The 16759-nt window shown below is 44.2% G+C and overlaps 1 long non-coding RNA gene across 1 annotated transcript; it reads left to right on the top strand.

Annotated features, from left to right (window-relative positions):
* The first annotated feature begins 6230 nt into the window (after positions 1-6230).
* LOC139828504 (uncharacterized) lies at positions 6231-15716 on the top strand. The gene is made up of 2 exons (XR_011740182.1): positions 6231-6324; positions 15507-15716. It is a non-coding gene; the product is annotated as an uncharacterized lncRNA (long non-coding RNA).
* Positions 15717-16759: the final 1043 nt, after the last annotated feature.

The following is a 16759-nucleotide window of genomic DNA, read 5'->3' as shown; positions in this document are numbered from 1 at the left end:
AAGGGGAATAGAAAAGAATGCAAAACTCTACCATCACAATTTCCAAAATCAGTTAAATTAAGAGAATAAGAATTATACAATTATTTCCTCGCCTTGAGGGTTGATTTGGGGTTTTTTGTTGAGGTGGGGGGAGAAAGCACTGAGAGATTATAAGATTTTTTTTTTCTTAATGAGGATGGAACCATCTCCAGTATTTTGCTGGATTAGGTATAAAATGATGGAAAAATAAGACTGAAGCTAAGAACCTGAACCCTTGCACAGCACTAAGAACTTTACTCAGCACCTGGCTGCACAGTATATGTGGCTTTAACCAATTATCTACAAATTTACTAGGACCTTCACTGCTGTGCTATACAAGCTTTAAGTTTCAGTGACAGGCTAAATTGAACTACTCTCTCATTCAAAAATAAAAAAACTATGTAACAGTTAAAAGAGTTTTTTTAAAAAGAGCATTTTTTTGCTTTAAGTATTTTGACACAACATAAGCATTTCCTCCCAGGATAATTAGAAACAAACACAATCAATCCTGTGATTCACAAACAGATTATAACCTAACTTTTAGCCTCAAAAAAACACAACAGCGTGAAATCTTATTATACAGAAGACTGGACAGTTCACATACTACAAGTACACGTTACCACTCCTGCCAGTCACAAGAGAGTAAAATCCCCTATTTGCCAGGATTTCGATGACTGGGACACAGACGAGAAAAGAAAAGCAAGAAGCCCGACTCTCCACAATCTAGAAATAAGTATCAGGCCTTGGTCTTTTTGGCTGCCGATCAAGTATTTCTTCACAAAAGTAATTAATATGTTTATTTTTCTTCCCAGTCAACACAACGTGATAGACCAATGGATCATTCGGACCATTCAGACTGTCACGAATCACCTCTTCGATTTCTGATTGAATACTCGTTTCTATTAGGATGGAAACACCAAAAGCATAGATCTAAATACAACAGCAAATCCTAAAGTGGTTTTGCCATATTCTTTGAGGTACTAAACCAACATTATTTGTAATACCTAATGGATAATTAAAATCCAAGTACATATAAAGTATAAATACATTACAGCTTAAGGTCTCAGGTGTCAGGGCTTCAGGATTATTTTTATTCTTTCATTTAACATTATTTAACCTGGTCCATGTCTATTGCTATAAATACTTACTCTGAACTTCTAGTACGCACAGGTTTTTGACAGGATGTGTGTGTATATATACACACTGTATAAATATATACATAAATATATATCAAATATATATTTAGTTGTATAAATATATATAAACATAAATATCTACTATATTACAATAATATGTATGTTGTTTGCAGCACTAAGCAGAATTCTTCACATTCAAGTGAATCATCAATCATCATATAGAAGTTATAAGTACATTTATGGTTTCTCGCAATACTACCACTGCTTCAGAAAACTGTTTTCGTAGCTTTAGTTCCAACAGAGTCATTCATTATATCATTGAACTGAACTACTACCACTTCAACATGTGCAAACAAGTGCAAGAGGGACATCAGATGTCTAAACCAAAACTGAACACTTGATTTACACATACATTTCTTGCTGCAGTTTTCACAAACTAAACTGTGTAAGACAGAGCAAACCTTAGGATTACAACTAATCAGCCAAAAATATAAAGAATAGCTTAATATATTATCCTTCCCAAAATTTGACACAATACATTAATAACAAGGCTGTAGCTACTAGAAGTGAATTCAAACCTGTAAAAGATGGCATTCTATGCTGATTTTTAAAAGCCTCTATGCATCTACAAATCACTAAGAGTCAAGGCAGTGATACTGATCCCTGTTCTGTTTAAGAACTTTGTAAAGCAAACTTTTGACAGATAGGTGATGGCAATCTGCCACCACTTCCCAAAAACAGTGTCTGCTTTCAGTCACATCACTGTATCAACACTTTCAAATGAAATTCGGGGTACTTCTGGTAAAGTTAGTCACAAGACATCGAATGCTTTGGCACTAAAACACTGGTGGCACAATATTTCAGATTCCTTATGCATAAAATATTCTCACAGACACCTATAGGATTTCCGGAAATAAATGCAAAACCAAGTCTCAAACAAATATGTTCTGCAAGCCCAAGTGTAGTGATTTTAGAAATTGTTGGTGAAAAACTACCCAAAGTTTTTTTCCTCCAAGTGCCTGTACCAACCTGTGGGCTCAATGGAGCAGGAGACTAGAACACAGATGAGTTAAAATTGCACCTCATCACAAACAAGCCTCACTTTTTCACACAGATACGCTTCAGGACCCCTCTCCAAAGCAATACCAACCCAAACAAGATCCGTGTTACAGAAAGAACCTATTTTAAACCCCAGCAGTCAAAGCAGTGAGAGAGTGAACTGAGATGTGCTGCAATATTTATGAAGCCATTATAATGCAAATGCGTAAGGTATTAGAAAGGCTATTTGCATTGGTGCACGGCCCCTTCAGTCTGTGTACAATGCCAACAGAAAGAACAATTAGGATGCGTGTGTAACAAAACCCCGCTGACCACAGGGTAGGCAGGTCCACTGAACCGGATACAATATCTATGGGATCATCAGGGCTCCATGGAAATAGTGTCTGCTGGATCGCTCCATACATCTTCCTCACAGGCAGAATATGATGCACTTTAGGACACAGAAGCCTGTAGAGGATTAGCATGGAAAGGTAAGAGCAAGCTACAACCGATTTACTGGGAGCACCAGTCGCCTGTTTCTCAAGATGAACAACTGGGCTGGGGCACAGCTCATCTACCCAGGGCTGCAAAACCCCAACACCGCTGACAGACAAGCAGCAAACTTTCAACTATGCTAAAAAATAATAAATAAAAGAATCAGATACACACTGTCCTGTGGCTAAAAATACTCTCCAGTACTTTTTGTAACAAAAAGGGCGGCGGGCGTGCAAATTAGGATCTAATGTCTGTATTTTCAGAGTGGATGTGCAACACTTTTGTAGAGAAGCAAACACATACATTCAAGCCTTTCCTACTTTTTTTTTTTTTTACATGTCCACCTTAAGAGTAAAACAATGCTAAAAGAACCAAGCGTACAGGCATGCCAGATTGTTTTAAGAAGTTCTTCGACCCTGTGTCCTAGTATTTGTCTACACCAATTCACAGCCTCTTAACATATTCTCAGGCTGATCAGCGTGTCTGCAATCATACCAGAGGCTCTCTTCCCATACCTATTTCTGTTGTAGAGTAATACAGATAAAGCACTGCTTAGACTGCAACGATTTTAAAACAGCCTAAAATTAACTACATGCTATAAAATTACTTTTTTAAAGGAAATTATAAATAATGCATAATTTCTGTACAAAACATATCCCTTATCTAGAGGTTAGTGACAGAAAAATTCTTTGTAATTAAAATTCCCTTTTTACTCAGATACCACTGTTTTGCTATACTGAAAATGACTCTATTGAACCAATTTTGGTGTCGGAGGATGCCCAGACGTAATAGTACGTTATGTGCATTTCACAACACTGTCAAGCCCAAGTAATGCAGCAAAAACAAGCAAATTAAGGTCAATGGCTAATACCGCAAACATTACCTGCTTATTATACAACCTGTTACATTTTATCCCGGTACATTTTGTAACATAGCAAGACTACTGTATCAAACAGACCAGATACATCAGCCCATACAATTTTAATGTAAACAAGGCTTCTTCTTCTCTCTACCATCTAGTTACAACTGGCTGTTTAATCTGCACTGCTGTGTCCTCCCCAGCCCTCTCTCACACACACACAAACCCATTACAAAAAGAGACACAGAAACATCTCCTGAGATGCAGTTGCACGCAGTAAAAATAAACACAAGGTATTGCAAGGACGGAGAGGAAAGCAAGCCTCGTTTCAATTAAGTGCATCCACAAAACTGCCACACACAAAAAAATAAAAAGCAAGGAGCCTTTGGGTGGGAAATGACGAAAGCCAAGCTGAGCGACAGGGCAAGGAGACACCCGAAATCCCCCGCGGAGGAGGGCCGGGGTGAGGTGGGCGCTGGGTGAGCCGGCCACGGCTGCAGTGGGCGAGGGGACGGGGCGAGTGCTGCCGTCCCCCCCTCCACACACACAAGTTTTCATCTTTCTTCAGACACAATGCTGCTGAAGAGAAACGACTCCTTTTTAGCACCCAACCAAATTCTCCTCGATGGTATTTCGGAAACATCCGAGACCTCTTAACGCGGTTTTGTTTCCTCATCATCATGCTAAGCCTTCCCAAGAGAGAGCCCGGTTATTCGCAGGGCTTCGTCAGCCTTGACGAGAAGGGATCACAAAATGTGGATCCTTCTCATTTGTAACAAACAGAAGACACTTTAGCAGCCTTAATTCAATTAACATGCCCGAGAAGCATGCACACACGCAAGCACATACATCCACCTATTTCGTGGGTGCTGTACAGAGGTCGGCAGCAGCCAGCCCGCACGGTGACCAGCCAGGACTGTCACACACACGCCGCTTCAGCAGAAACATTCTTTTCTAGAAAGCCACAGCCAAGTAACAATCAATCCAAGGGTTTCCTAAAAGGCACACAAACAGCGATCTTCAGAGCAACTAATTTCGGTACATAGGCTATGAGTGCAGGAACACAGCTGCAGAAAATATTCGTCGTCTGAAAGAATCCCTCCAATCACACAGAATTCCTGGAGGAGAATATACCCGTCAGTGCGATTTAAGTGTCACCATAACAAAGGAACGCCCCTCCCAGCACCTCCTGCCTTACAGATATGTCACCCTGGGAAGGAAAAACTAGACCGGGAACAGCAGCTATTCGCAATCAGCACTGTTTATCAACCCTACCCGCACCATCACCCCTAAGAAAAAAAGTTGGGGATTGTTTAACATTTCTAGAAAGAGCAGAATAAAGGAATGTGGCAGAAGACAGCATCCTCTTTGAGGATGCCTCGTTATTCCTCAAAGGAAGGCTGTGGACACAAGGAAAGCTTTGTCTGGAATTATCTTTCTGTACTACAAGATTATACATAAAATTAATTTTGCCTGGTGTACGTGTTTTGCCTTACCACACATACAGACAACCTGATGGCTGACAAACATTAGCCTAAATTAAAAGGAATCCAGCTTTAAATTACTAAAATAATCTCTCATTTTACTCATCCACAGCTAAGAATAATTACACAGAAAAGCAAAACAGTCAAAGCCAAATAATTCAGCAAGAATTAAGAGGATAAGGGTGTTACTAAAATTAAAATATACACACAACAGTGTAATAACAAATTCATAGGATACAGTAAATCTTTCCCAAAACCAGGCTAGGATTATATCAAGATCATCACACAACATATGCCTGAAATATGGCTGTAAATAAGTGTGACTTAATTTGACCACCACCTACTTTAAGCCCTTGACTTTATAAATAGAAGCATCCAATAATGACTAGTGATTTTAAAAAAACACAGTTTAGAAGGCAAAAAGAAGAACAATAAGTAGAAAGGCAAACATGCAGACAAGAAACAGCAGAAAATTAAGACCCTGAGGTAATTACTAAAACCAGCTTAATCTCTATTTTGACAGTCCAAAAAAATCCCGAGTACTGCAGCAATGACAATACACACAATTACAACTCCTTGGTCATGAATATTCTGCCTTGAAAGCGTCTGCACATGTGCAGAACTCAGTAAAACGTATGCTTCCAGAGTCCCACCTCAAATACGTGAGTTAAAAATTGCTATTGCTATTTCAGTACTTTGTAACTGTTTTCTCACACATTGCGACTTTCTATTCCATCTCCGTACCTGCTCGTAAATAAGCCGTTAAAATTAAGCAGCAACACAGTTTCACCAAACTTCGGTTCTGCTGAATTTCTGTACAGCTCATGCTCAGTTGCAATTTTAGTCAACACACACGGCCGTTCACCTCAGCTAAGGTTACTACAGCTTTTTAACCTTTTCCTAGAGAAAGGTACGTACGACTTGGTGAAAACACCTTCTGCAGCCACAAATAGAGGCGGGAAGCTGTCACAGCACTTTCTCTGGGACGCCTCTCCGTTTTAAATACAGGGGAAATCACCTGGCTAGGTAGGAAGGTGACGGCTTTGGAAAGGAGGTTCTGCCTCCCCGGCTCCATCAGAGCTGCCACACCAGATCCATGGGGTGAAACAGGAAAGGAGCCTCACGCCTGCACGGGAGGGTGGGGGACAGCCCTGGCACACAGCGGCAGATGTAATCATTACCCTGGACGCCGGTAATCATTACCCTGAGCGTCAGAGCCACTGCACACACGCGAAGCCTCTGAAATTTCTCTTCCCCAGCTCTCGGTACCGGCGGCTGGAGGGGAGGAGAAGAGGTGAGGCTGTAAAGCGGAGCTTCCTCCTTTCTTTCTCTTTTTTGTTGTTGTTGTTGTTGTGGCGGTGGCTGGTCGATGCCATCGCCCGGCAGCCCGGAGGAGCGGGGCAGCCCCGGCCGCCGAGCCCGGCGGGACGATCGGCCACCCCCGCCCCCTCGCACGCAGCGGGCGGCCCCGGCCCGGCCCGCCCCACCTGCCCCGGGCCCCGCGGCGGCCGGGCGGGGCTGCAGCCGCCGGGGCAGGCAGGCACACACACACTCGCCGGGTGCCGGTGCGCGGAGCCCGGTCGGGCTAAGCTGGGTTGTCCCGCCGCCAAGCCCCCGCTGGGGCGGCATGGGGCGCCCCCCCGCCCGGGTACCTGCCGCCCGGGCCCTCCCCGCCTTTGTGCCCGCGGCCTCCCGCCGCCGTCCCCGGCCGCCGCCAGGCCCACCCCGCCCGCTGTCAGCCGCCGCCTCAGCGCGCCCCGCCGCCCCCGAGCCCAGCCCCGCCGCCCCCCGGCCCACCGCGTCCCCCGCCCGGCCGCCCCGTACCGTGCGGCTCCGCCATCCTCCCGCGGCGCGCTCGCCCCCCCTCCCCGCCCGCCCCTGCCGGCCACCGTCTGTGCGCACCGAGCCGTCACGGGACTCCCCGCCCACAGACCTCCCGCGGCACCACGGGGGCGGGGCCGCCGAGGCGCGGGGCCACCGACCGCTTCCAGGTTACGGCGCTGCCGACATCTTGGCGGCGGGCGGAAGTGGCCCGGTTGCCCCTGGCGACGGCGAGGCGCCCCCACGGGCCGCACCGGCCTCCCGGGGCGGCAGCGGCAGCAAGGCGCGTTCAGACAGGGCTCCCGCTGTCTCTGCGGCTTACTTCGCGGTTCCGTGAGACACCGGGCACCTCACCGGGCAGCCAGGCCTGCGCTGCCTCACGCCGGAGCCCCCGCACGTCCCGGTGAAACCTTCGGTCGCGTCACCGCTGCGACAGGGAGGAGAAACTTGTCAAGATTTCCCTCAGTGAGGAGGGCAGGCGGTTTCTGACAGCAGCTCATTGAAGTATTACAAATAGGAGCTGTTTTCCCTCCAGGCCACTGTTTAACTGAAGAGTTTGCCCCCCAGGACAGGCAGGATCAGAAATTCTAATATAACGAGTTCATATGAAATATCGCTTCTCACTGCTGTACGTGCATCACCCCGCTCCTGCCATGGGTCACCCGTACCTGAAAGAGAAAGCTGGCACCTCAGCACAGTCAAAACCATGGGTGAATTTGGGAGCCGTTTCCTATATCAGATGTGCTCTTTCCATCAGTTGTTTACAAGTTTTGTCAACCATCTGGGCTAGTTTCAGTGAAACAAGGCTACTCGCATCTGATTGTTTGGGGTCTGCCAGTTTCCTTTGTGGGATTCTTTGGCAAACCAGACAGCTCAATGTGGTTATACACTTTTTTACTGGTAAATGCTGAACAGCATTAAAAGCAGAATTGGCTTTTTGGCGTAGTGAGTCACAGGGCAGAAACCAGGTATAATTTCCTAATGACTATATTTCTTACAATGATTGGATGTTTGTTTGTTGTTATTATTCAATAAAACCTTCAGTGCACCAGTCCCCTACAAGACATGGAAATACTTTACCCTGAAAAGCCTGGAGTCTGAAGGAATTTTTCCATGTGTAGCTTATTTGAACACAAATATATAACTACATATTCTATATTAAAGATCGTAGTGTGAGTTCACCATGCACAGGAAGGACCAGAATGTTTTGTTGACTATGTACTTCACATTTCTCAGGCTCTTTGTGTACCCACTTTCTTTAGCATTGGGGAACTATGTACAAAGATACATGCTACATGTACTCTAGTTCTGTTATAGATCTTACTTCTGTTTCTACTTGCTTCACTTTCAAAAATATCATTAGAAATCTAAAAAAATGTTATTTATACTCAGAAAAACTGGTTTGCTCTTTTCATGATGAAACATAAAACTGAAAAGCCGATATAAAGCAGAGCAGGACAATTGTCACTAGACAAGGAATCAGCCAAGAAATTTACACTGATAACTCCACCCTTCTGCTGCAATTCCTTAAATATGTCTTATGATATTAGACCAATACCATGGTAATACTTGTGCCAAGAATCAGAACTAACAAACATTTTTGCAAAGGCAAAATTCATACATGCAAGATTTGTTTTTAATCTGCCAAACAGAGTAGTTAATTTTACACCCTCCTACTGGATGCTGGAGAGCTCAGCTCCAACCTACTCCCAGCCTCCATCAGCACTGTTTGTCCCCAAATCTTCATCAACACAGACCTGGCCCAGTGTAGAAGGTAAGTGTGAGAGCCACAATCCTTAGAAGTGTTAGTTAAGGGCCTCAGCATCAGGAGACTACACTGACAAGCCTGTATTTTGAACACTGTGGTATTGCAACTGAGTACCTCTCCTTAAGATAGACCCACAGACAGTAAGTCAGAGGTTCCTCAGACTCTCTTGCTGCAGAAAACCCATAGAAGTGTGTGAGGATCATGAATTACTGCCATCCACACTGAAATGAACAGGAGGGAAAATATAATTAACGAGCATTTCATAACCTACATGCATACAGGTTCTGAATTAAGGTTTCACTGACAATTTCATTTGGACATTGCCCAGCTTCTAAATGCTTGGCTTTGCAACTGTCATAACGTTCCTTTAATACCTGTAGCACTTCCTGAATTCCTGAGAAGGGCAACTGTCGGTGCAGGACCACACAGCATTGCAGCACCTCTATGGGTCATCAGCCATGCTGGTACCTTTGTGTGCCCAAAACAGACCTCTGCTCCTCCAACTCACAGAGAAACCGATAGCAACAGTGAATTGTTATCCTCCAACTGGACCAGCAGCGCAAGGGGATGATTGTTGGAATTTGGATTATTCAGTGAATTCATAAGACCATTCCTAAGGCTATTTAGTATTTGCATAGTTGTTTCAAGCATGTTTCTACAAAGCAGTGTGATTTATTAGGAGATAGCTCTTACACAATGAACTACAATAATGCAATTAATTAGTTAAGCTTGCTTAAGCTGACCACAAGATCAATCTAGCAACATCAGAATCATCTTTGACTGAATTCAGATACCTCTGACATAATAGCCCCACTTGCCTTTTTTTAATTTAGTGGCTGCCAGACTAATGAATTGGCCATTTATCTCTTGGTCATGTGGCCTTTTCACTACCTCCTCCCAACTGTAAAATTTTTGTCATCTACCTACAAGAAACCCGCTCTCCTCCCCCAGGCAGGCAGCTGCCGCCACCTTGTCCAAGGACACCCCATTCTGGTCATTTCTGTACCGCGGGCTGGGGCAGACAGCACAAGAGGCAAATTATTTGCTGGCTGAGCCAAGGCGAAGGCCAAGCCCCAGGGAAGCTCTGTGCCACTTTCAGATGTGGAATTCAGGATGACCCCTTGCGCCCCTCGCCACCCTTGCGCCCCTTTGCTCTGCATGGAGCTGCCTCCCACAGCTCTCCCTCCTACCCCACTGCCTTCCCTCTCCCTGACCTCCGCTTCCAGACATCCATCACCGGTTCCTTCCCCAGGCTGCCTCTCCTTTCTCATCCTCCAACAGAGCCTCCAGCTTTGGTTCCTCACACCAGGTCCTAGTTCAGTCTCTTGTCTGGTTCTTAATCTCACTGCCGATCCCCCGACTTTCCTTCTCTTCCTTCTCATCTCCTCGTACTGAGAAGCTGAATTCTGCTGTGTATTCTGTCCCTTTCTTGCTGCCAGTTCCTTGCCAGCCAGTCTCAGCATAAAACTCCTCTAAGTCCCAGTTCCACTTTCTTTGTGAACCTCAATTTCCTTCTGTCACATCTTAAACCTTCAGATTCCCAGTCCTAGGTTTTCTCTTCCTCTCCTCTACATCTCAATCTACCCAGGCTGCCCTGTCCTACTCCTTTCCCTTCTCTTGAACCGTCGGTTTGCCAGAGGTTTGGCTTCAGTCTCTTAGTGAAGGTTTGCAACGGATTTAGTTGTTCTGGGGGAGATAAGCATGCTGTGAAGGCTGATGGCACAAGAAAGCCCATTTCAGTTTGTGACCATCATACCAATCCCAAACATAGTGCATGCCTTCATCATTGCTTTTCTCTCTTCCCCTTGAAAGTCACCTTGGCTCCACTGCCTTTATTATGAGCATACAAAAACTGGGAAGGCTGGAAGAGTTGGAACAACTCAGGAGCTGAAGGGGAGAGAGGAAGTTGCTGAGCACCAAAAGTGTATCTGGAGGATTCACATAGACATTCAGAGCCCTTGTCAATGTCTAGAAGCCAATACTGCAGCAGAGCGTCTGACAAGATCCATCGCATTGAAAACAGAGGCTGCCCCACCAGAGTGAAAGCTTTTGCTTGGTGTGAGATGCTGTTGCAATACAAAGAGGGATACAAAGAAGGGGAACCTCAAAATGTGGTTCTCTTTTGGAGGACTACAGTACAGTAAGATGTTGCTATTTTTACTGTCTGTTCCTTTTATATGTTCAGAGTCAGGTCTGCTTACTTGACTGACAAGAAATTAGTTTTGCTTTTTCCTCCATTTGGTTCTACAAAGCAAACATATGATAAAAGCACAGAGTTTGATTAAGGTACCTATGTTCTCAAAACCAAGCAGTGTGATTTAGGGTTGTAAACTTTCAACTCAGTAGCCACCTCTCTATGTCTGTCAGGTTGTTAGCAATTTTTTAAACGGATTTCCTCAGTCTTACAGGAGCTCCTCCAGGTGGAAAGACAGGACATACCAATGCTGAAACAGCACATCCAAAATGCCATGCATCACATTATTTTCTTGTATTTACTCGTATGCATACAAACTTTTTCAAGTATGTGCTGTGTCCTAACTGCCCCAGAGCCAGCAGTTCTTCAGTTTATTTAGTGCAAGGGAAAACTGCAAATCCAGCAGGCTATCAAGCAAGCTAATCTTCAGTTATACAAATGGAGAGTCAACCAGTTCAAACAATTTGTCTTTCAAAGTCAACACTACGAACAACAGAAACAAGCAGAAGCTTTTTCATTCACAACAGACAATAAACTATTTTTTAGTGTAGATATTCTAGACAGGATAGTATAAGCTGTTATAAACTCCTACTTTACAGTGAAAGGGCAAATTAAAGGCTTCAGTTGTCTGTACTTTGAAAGGGGAGAAAGGCTGGAATGAAAAACTCAGTTAAACTGAAACAGATGCTGATTATTCCAACTCTGGTCATGCCATCCTTAAAGAAAACAACCTTTCTTGAGTTCATTTCGTTCTTCTGGTACTTGCAAATCCATTTCTGACAACCCAGGCAAACACAAAAGGACAAAGCAGGATCCAACAGGACATTCTGTGCTGTGGTGGACAAGCATTTCTCAGCTTGGCTCTGCAGCACCTGGATTTCAGTAGGCAGTGTGCCCAGCAAGGACTAACCATGTTCAGGACTAGCATAATTCCCAAAACCAAGGGGCAAGAGGGGATGGATATTCACTAAAGCTAGTTTAAATCTACAGAGGTTAAGCCTTCTCTGGAGTCAATAAGATAAGCCTGTGCTTAGGCACTCTGAATCATATTCTGAAAAAATCACTTTTTCCATTGACCTCATGTGGACCCTGGGGAGTTGGGCTTTCCAAGGGAAAAGCCACTTCCTCCCCAGGAAAGTGAATTCAAGCCTAAGTGGCCGTGGGTTCACCAGCTTTTCTCATGCCATACGTTGCTGTTGGACTCTGGTGCTGCGTGAGGGGTGTAGCTCTGTGTGCCTGCAGTTGGTACACGACATCTCCTACCGCTGTACCTGTTTCACTTGGCTCTCGTGTCAGCCTTCTAGAACTGGCTGGCATGGATAAGCTGGTATGGTGCAGCTTAGATTTTATTTACACTGCGTGTCATTTCATGCCTCCAAAGGTCCCTGAAGATTAGTACCAGGCTGACTGGTGTGGCACAGTATGAAGGACTGCGAGTGTAGCCCAAGTTTTTCTCTACTGAACTTCGTACAAGGGCATATCCTGCTCCCATTCTGCATAAAACAGGGAGCAGGCTTCCACTGCCCCATGGTCCTCTCAGATCTTCCAGTCCTCACCAGCCACAACAGGCTAGCACTGTAGCTTGTCCTTCAAAGAGACAGCCCAAAGACAACCAGTTCCGTATATTATCGGTCTTAGCTGCTAAAGGTGTGAAGCCAAAGCAAAGAGGCTCCCGCAGTCGCCAAGAAAAGGGAAAGGTCTCTGGGAGTGGTGGCCCCAAGAAGGCAGAACAATTTTATTACGAGGTTTTTTTAAGATTACTGTAAACAATTCAACTGTGTCCTAAACGTGACTGGGAGTGGCAGCACATCCATGCTGAGCTGTGTAAAAAAGCCAGCTGCCCCATGCCCAGGCAAGTATCATTGCCAGCAGGTTAACCAAGGCCACAGGCAGAAGCAGTTTTACTTGGGATTACATCTTGCCATTGCTGCAAGCTCCACTGTCTGAAATGTGGGAAAAGGTGAAGATCAACAGAACAGGAGAGTCCCCAAGAAAAGAAACAAACAAACCCTCATTCATATTCTCACAAAGATAAAAAAAATTCTCTAAAAGTAATTAGTGAAGAGAAAATTGAGTTGGAATAAAGTATTTGCCTGTTGGTCTTAATAGCTGCAGCTCTGGTATCTATTTTCTCTCCCTCTTCCAGGCTGTCAGCAGGGACTGAGTGTTCTCCTGGAGCCAGGGATGGATTTCCTGAATGGTGACAAATAGCAGTAAAGCCTGAAGTCAATTCCACAGTGAAATCGTTACATAAATTGCTCTTTCCTGCAGGAAAGAGATGGATGAACAATAAAACAAATCAGAAAATAGTACGAAATGAGTAATCTTACAGTTCACTTACGGGAAACAAAAAGAACAACCCCAACAATGATGCCAGCTCAGTCAGGGAGCCAGGTGATACAAAGAGTGCACCTGTAAAGAAAAATTTCACTTGAGGATTTCTGAAAAAAAAACCATGAAAATTAGATCATTCAGGTGCAGAATGACCTTCCAAAAGGACATCAAGAAACTCCTTCTGCCCAGAGCCATGAAAGTTAGAGCAGAGTAAGTGTAAGCAACTCTAATATCTATTCTTATTGTGGTAGTGTGCAGGAGCCTTGTTCTTTCTCCCGTGTGTGGGGTGCTGTAGAAAAGGATTGTTCTGATTCAGAGACTGGAAGCTAGCCGTAAGACCAGAAAAATGACACGCATTTGTCACAGACATGGGGAGCCTGAAGAGCAAAAAGCAGTCAGTGTGCTGCCAAGTTTTTTTATAGGCCATACAGACAAAGAGAACATTGGAGGGAGCTCCGAAAGATGATTTTTCCAACACACATTAATGAGGAGTTGGTTGCAAAGCTGGAAGTGCAGAGATGTTGGAAATGGTAACAAGGAGGCAGTGGAACTCGTAATCGCAACCTGATCTCAGGAAAAGCTGACATCCCGGTCGTACTCCGAACCAGATCAACAGGGATGGGCCAGGGAAAGACGGATCTTGAACGGGAAGGTGTTTGACACACAAGGAAAAAGTGAGCTAGTAGACAGAAAAGAAAGAAGTGACACAGACAGAGCAACAGGCTAAGAACAGTCCTGCATTGTGAGGACAAGGACTTGGTTATTCAAGAGTTTTTCTTTCCTCTTGTTTCTCAGGGAACAGCAGTGTTTGAAAGGATAATAATACAATAGTTTGATTGTGTTAAGAGATTTATGGCCTGACTTTACTGTATGTAAAAATATTGATTCTCTTTCTAACATATGCTTTACATATTGACATTATTTTTTCTATATAGAAGACTGACTTCTGCACACAAAAGCTGGGACTTCACAGTAGGAACCAGTGATGCTGGGTAAATGCGAAGTGACATTAAGTGAAGCGCAAGTCTCAGATTTTTTTTCCACTCAATTAAATAAAGATAGCAAGAGAGACACTGAGCAGTGCATGGTGGTGAGAAGCTGGAATAATTAAACAATAATATGACAGATGGTGCATTTACAGGCAATTACAGCATGTCTCTGCTGGCACTTGAAGGCACAAGGCCAAAGACTTAAGCGATTCAAACCACACAAGTAGAGCAGTAAGTCCTAGAAATGCCGGTTTAGAGCATCTGGCTTGGGAGCCCAGAGTGGGACTTAGAGAGGGCAATGCGATAAGCGGGTCTCTGCATTTACTGGATGTTACTTCTAGGGATGGAGTAGGAAGAGCAGCCCATCAAAAGCTGTTCCCCTGTTCCTTGGATAATACATTTCCAGGCACTTTCACCTATGTAGCAGTGAAAGACAAATCTTCACATTGAATAAGGACATCTCCTTCTTGCCTAGTGTGTACAGGTTGAGGATACCACTGCATCAAACAAGGACACATTTTAAATAAGTATATTCAGAAAGCTCAACTAAAAGAAATCACTCATCTGCCTACTCCCAAAAACAAGGGCTGGGTTAAGCATCAAGCTACCAAGCTTCAGGCTCTGAAGGCATTTGTGATTCCCTGGGGGAGTCACACGAGACTTTCTGTTCCCCACCTTACACCCCCCCCAGTAAACCCAAGCCCCCAAACCACCTTCCTCCTCCTCTCTCTGAAGAAGATGGGCCCTGGATCCCGTGCTACCACTCAGCAGCTTATGGGGACAATTGCATGAAATCTGCACGTCTATTTTTAAAAGCATCGGTATGCATTATTCAACACACATCACAGTCATGCTGGTACACTACATTTCTGACCTCGTCAGCACATATAGAGGTAATACAAGCTCTAGATTTTTAGAAGAGAAGAAGAAGAAAAGAGAGAGAGATCTGCCTGGAAAGCAAACACAGATTAGGTGTTGTTAAAAGCTTCTTAAACTGTCAACAAAGTGTTTACTTAAACTGAGAACAAAAATTCACCTTCAAGATGGGTAATTCTCATGAAAGTGGCTTTATTTTTAAACACCTTATGTCTTGAGCTATATGATTATATGGGACTCTCAACCAGATTTTTGGTTTTAAAGTAAGGACTTGATTCCAGACTTTCTTGTCATACAGAAAAAAATGGAAAACATGAACTTGAATGGCTCAAAAGGCAGAATGAAAATAAAAAGCATTTAAAATGTAGAAAGACGGAAAACAAGCCTCACAAACAAATGCGACTGGCAACATTTCTTCACCTAAATGCTTTTTTCTTCTACTTAGTAGGAGATGTTTCTCAAGACTGAAAATAAGTGTTGTTTTGTATCTGCAGGGCTTTCAGCAAGCGGCTGCCATGTTACGAAACTCTCTGGATTCCAGCATCTCTGCTGCCTGCTGCACTTGGAGTATGTTGGGAAGAGGAGGAGGAAAACAAGCTTATCATTTATAAAATTATTGCTGGTTTTGTGGTTATGAGGCTTTCTGCAGTCTACAAGAATAACAACTTGTTTGTGACATCAGTAAAATAAGGATATGCAACCTAGATCGCGTTGTCCTCTCCCTGGATACCACTCTCACGCTTTGTCAAGTAACATTGAGTTTTATCCGAAGGTCAAGTCTCAGGACTTTAGGAAGCTGCACACCACAGGGTCACAACTTGAGACCTGGGCATTACTGTGCTGTGCTCAAGGACAGTCTTGCTCTGATTCTCCAGCCACACAGGGTGGCACCAAGACAGTGTACCAACTCAGCATCGTCACACTGCAAGTGCATGGTGCTTTTCCCAGATCGAAGGGTTTTGGTAAAGTATTTCAGCTTTCTAGCTATTTCTGGCAACTGGAAAGGCCTGAGAGAGAAATGAGTTTATGTTCTAGTTTAAGCTGACCCCAGATGCAAAAAATGAGGTATAACTACACTTTTTTTAGCAGAAGAACAGATCGGATCCCTCATCTGTAATTGGAAAAGTCATGTCTCCTCTTGTTGTCCCTCTTCCAACAAAACAAGGGGAATTAGGTCCTCTGTGCCATTCTTTCCCTGCTCTCAGCTATGGCTAACACCACTCCAGTAAATACATACTAAGCTTACTCAAAGCTAAATCCATTCCTGTTTTTACAGTACTTCAACAAATACAATATTAAGCTGCAGACAATGCCAATGCCTCTTTCTTCTCTCTGCAAGCCCTGAAGGTGATAGCTGTGTTTTTTCCCCAACAGAAAGAGGTGTCTTAAAAGCAGACTTACTCGAGATTGTTGAAAACAATTCCCACAATAACGCCTGTCCCAGTGCTATCAGCTTTCTAGAGAGGCTGCCAAGTTGGCATTTGATTAGCTAAGAAAATGGATTTAGCACACAATGCCAGATTCCACTTCTCAGTCACTAAAATGCTCAAGTAACAAACTGAGTTGACCATTGTTTCTTATGACCAAGCAAACAAACCCCGTTGGCAGGAAAACTCCATTTGGAAAGTGATTCCCTACATGACTGAGATGGGCTCTGGCTGCTATAAATGCCAGTCCTCACATAATGCTGGACTCCAGGTGGTTACTGGCACTGTGAAGGACACTGTCAGATAACCTAGCCTACAAT

The sequence above is a fragment of the Patagioenas fasciata genome, chromosome 8 (assembly GCF_037038585.1).
Source record: "Patagioenas fasciata isolate bPatFas1 chromosome 8, bPatFas1.hap1, whole genome shotgun sequence".
NCBI lineage: Eukaryota > Metazoa > Chordata > Aves > Columbiformes > Columbidae > Patagioenas > Patagioenas fasciata.
This window is presented reverse-complemented; position numbering and strand designations above follow the sequence as displayed.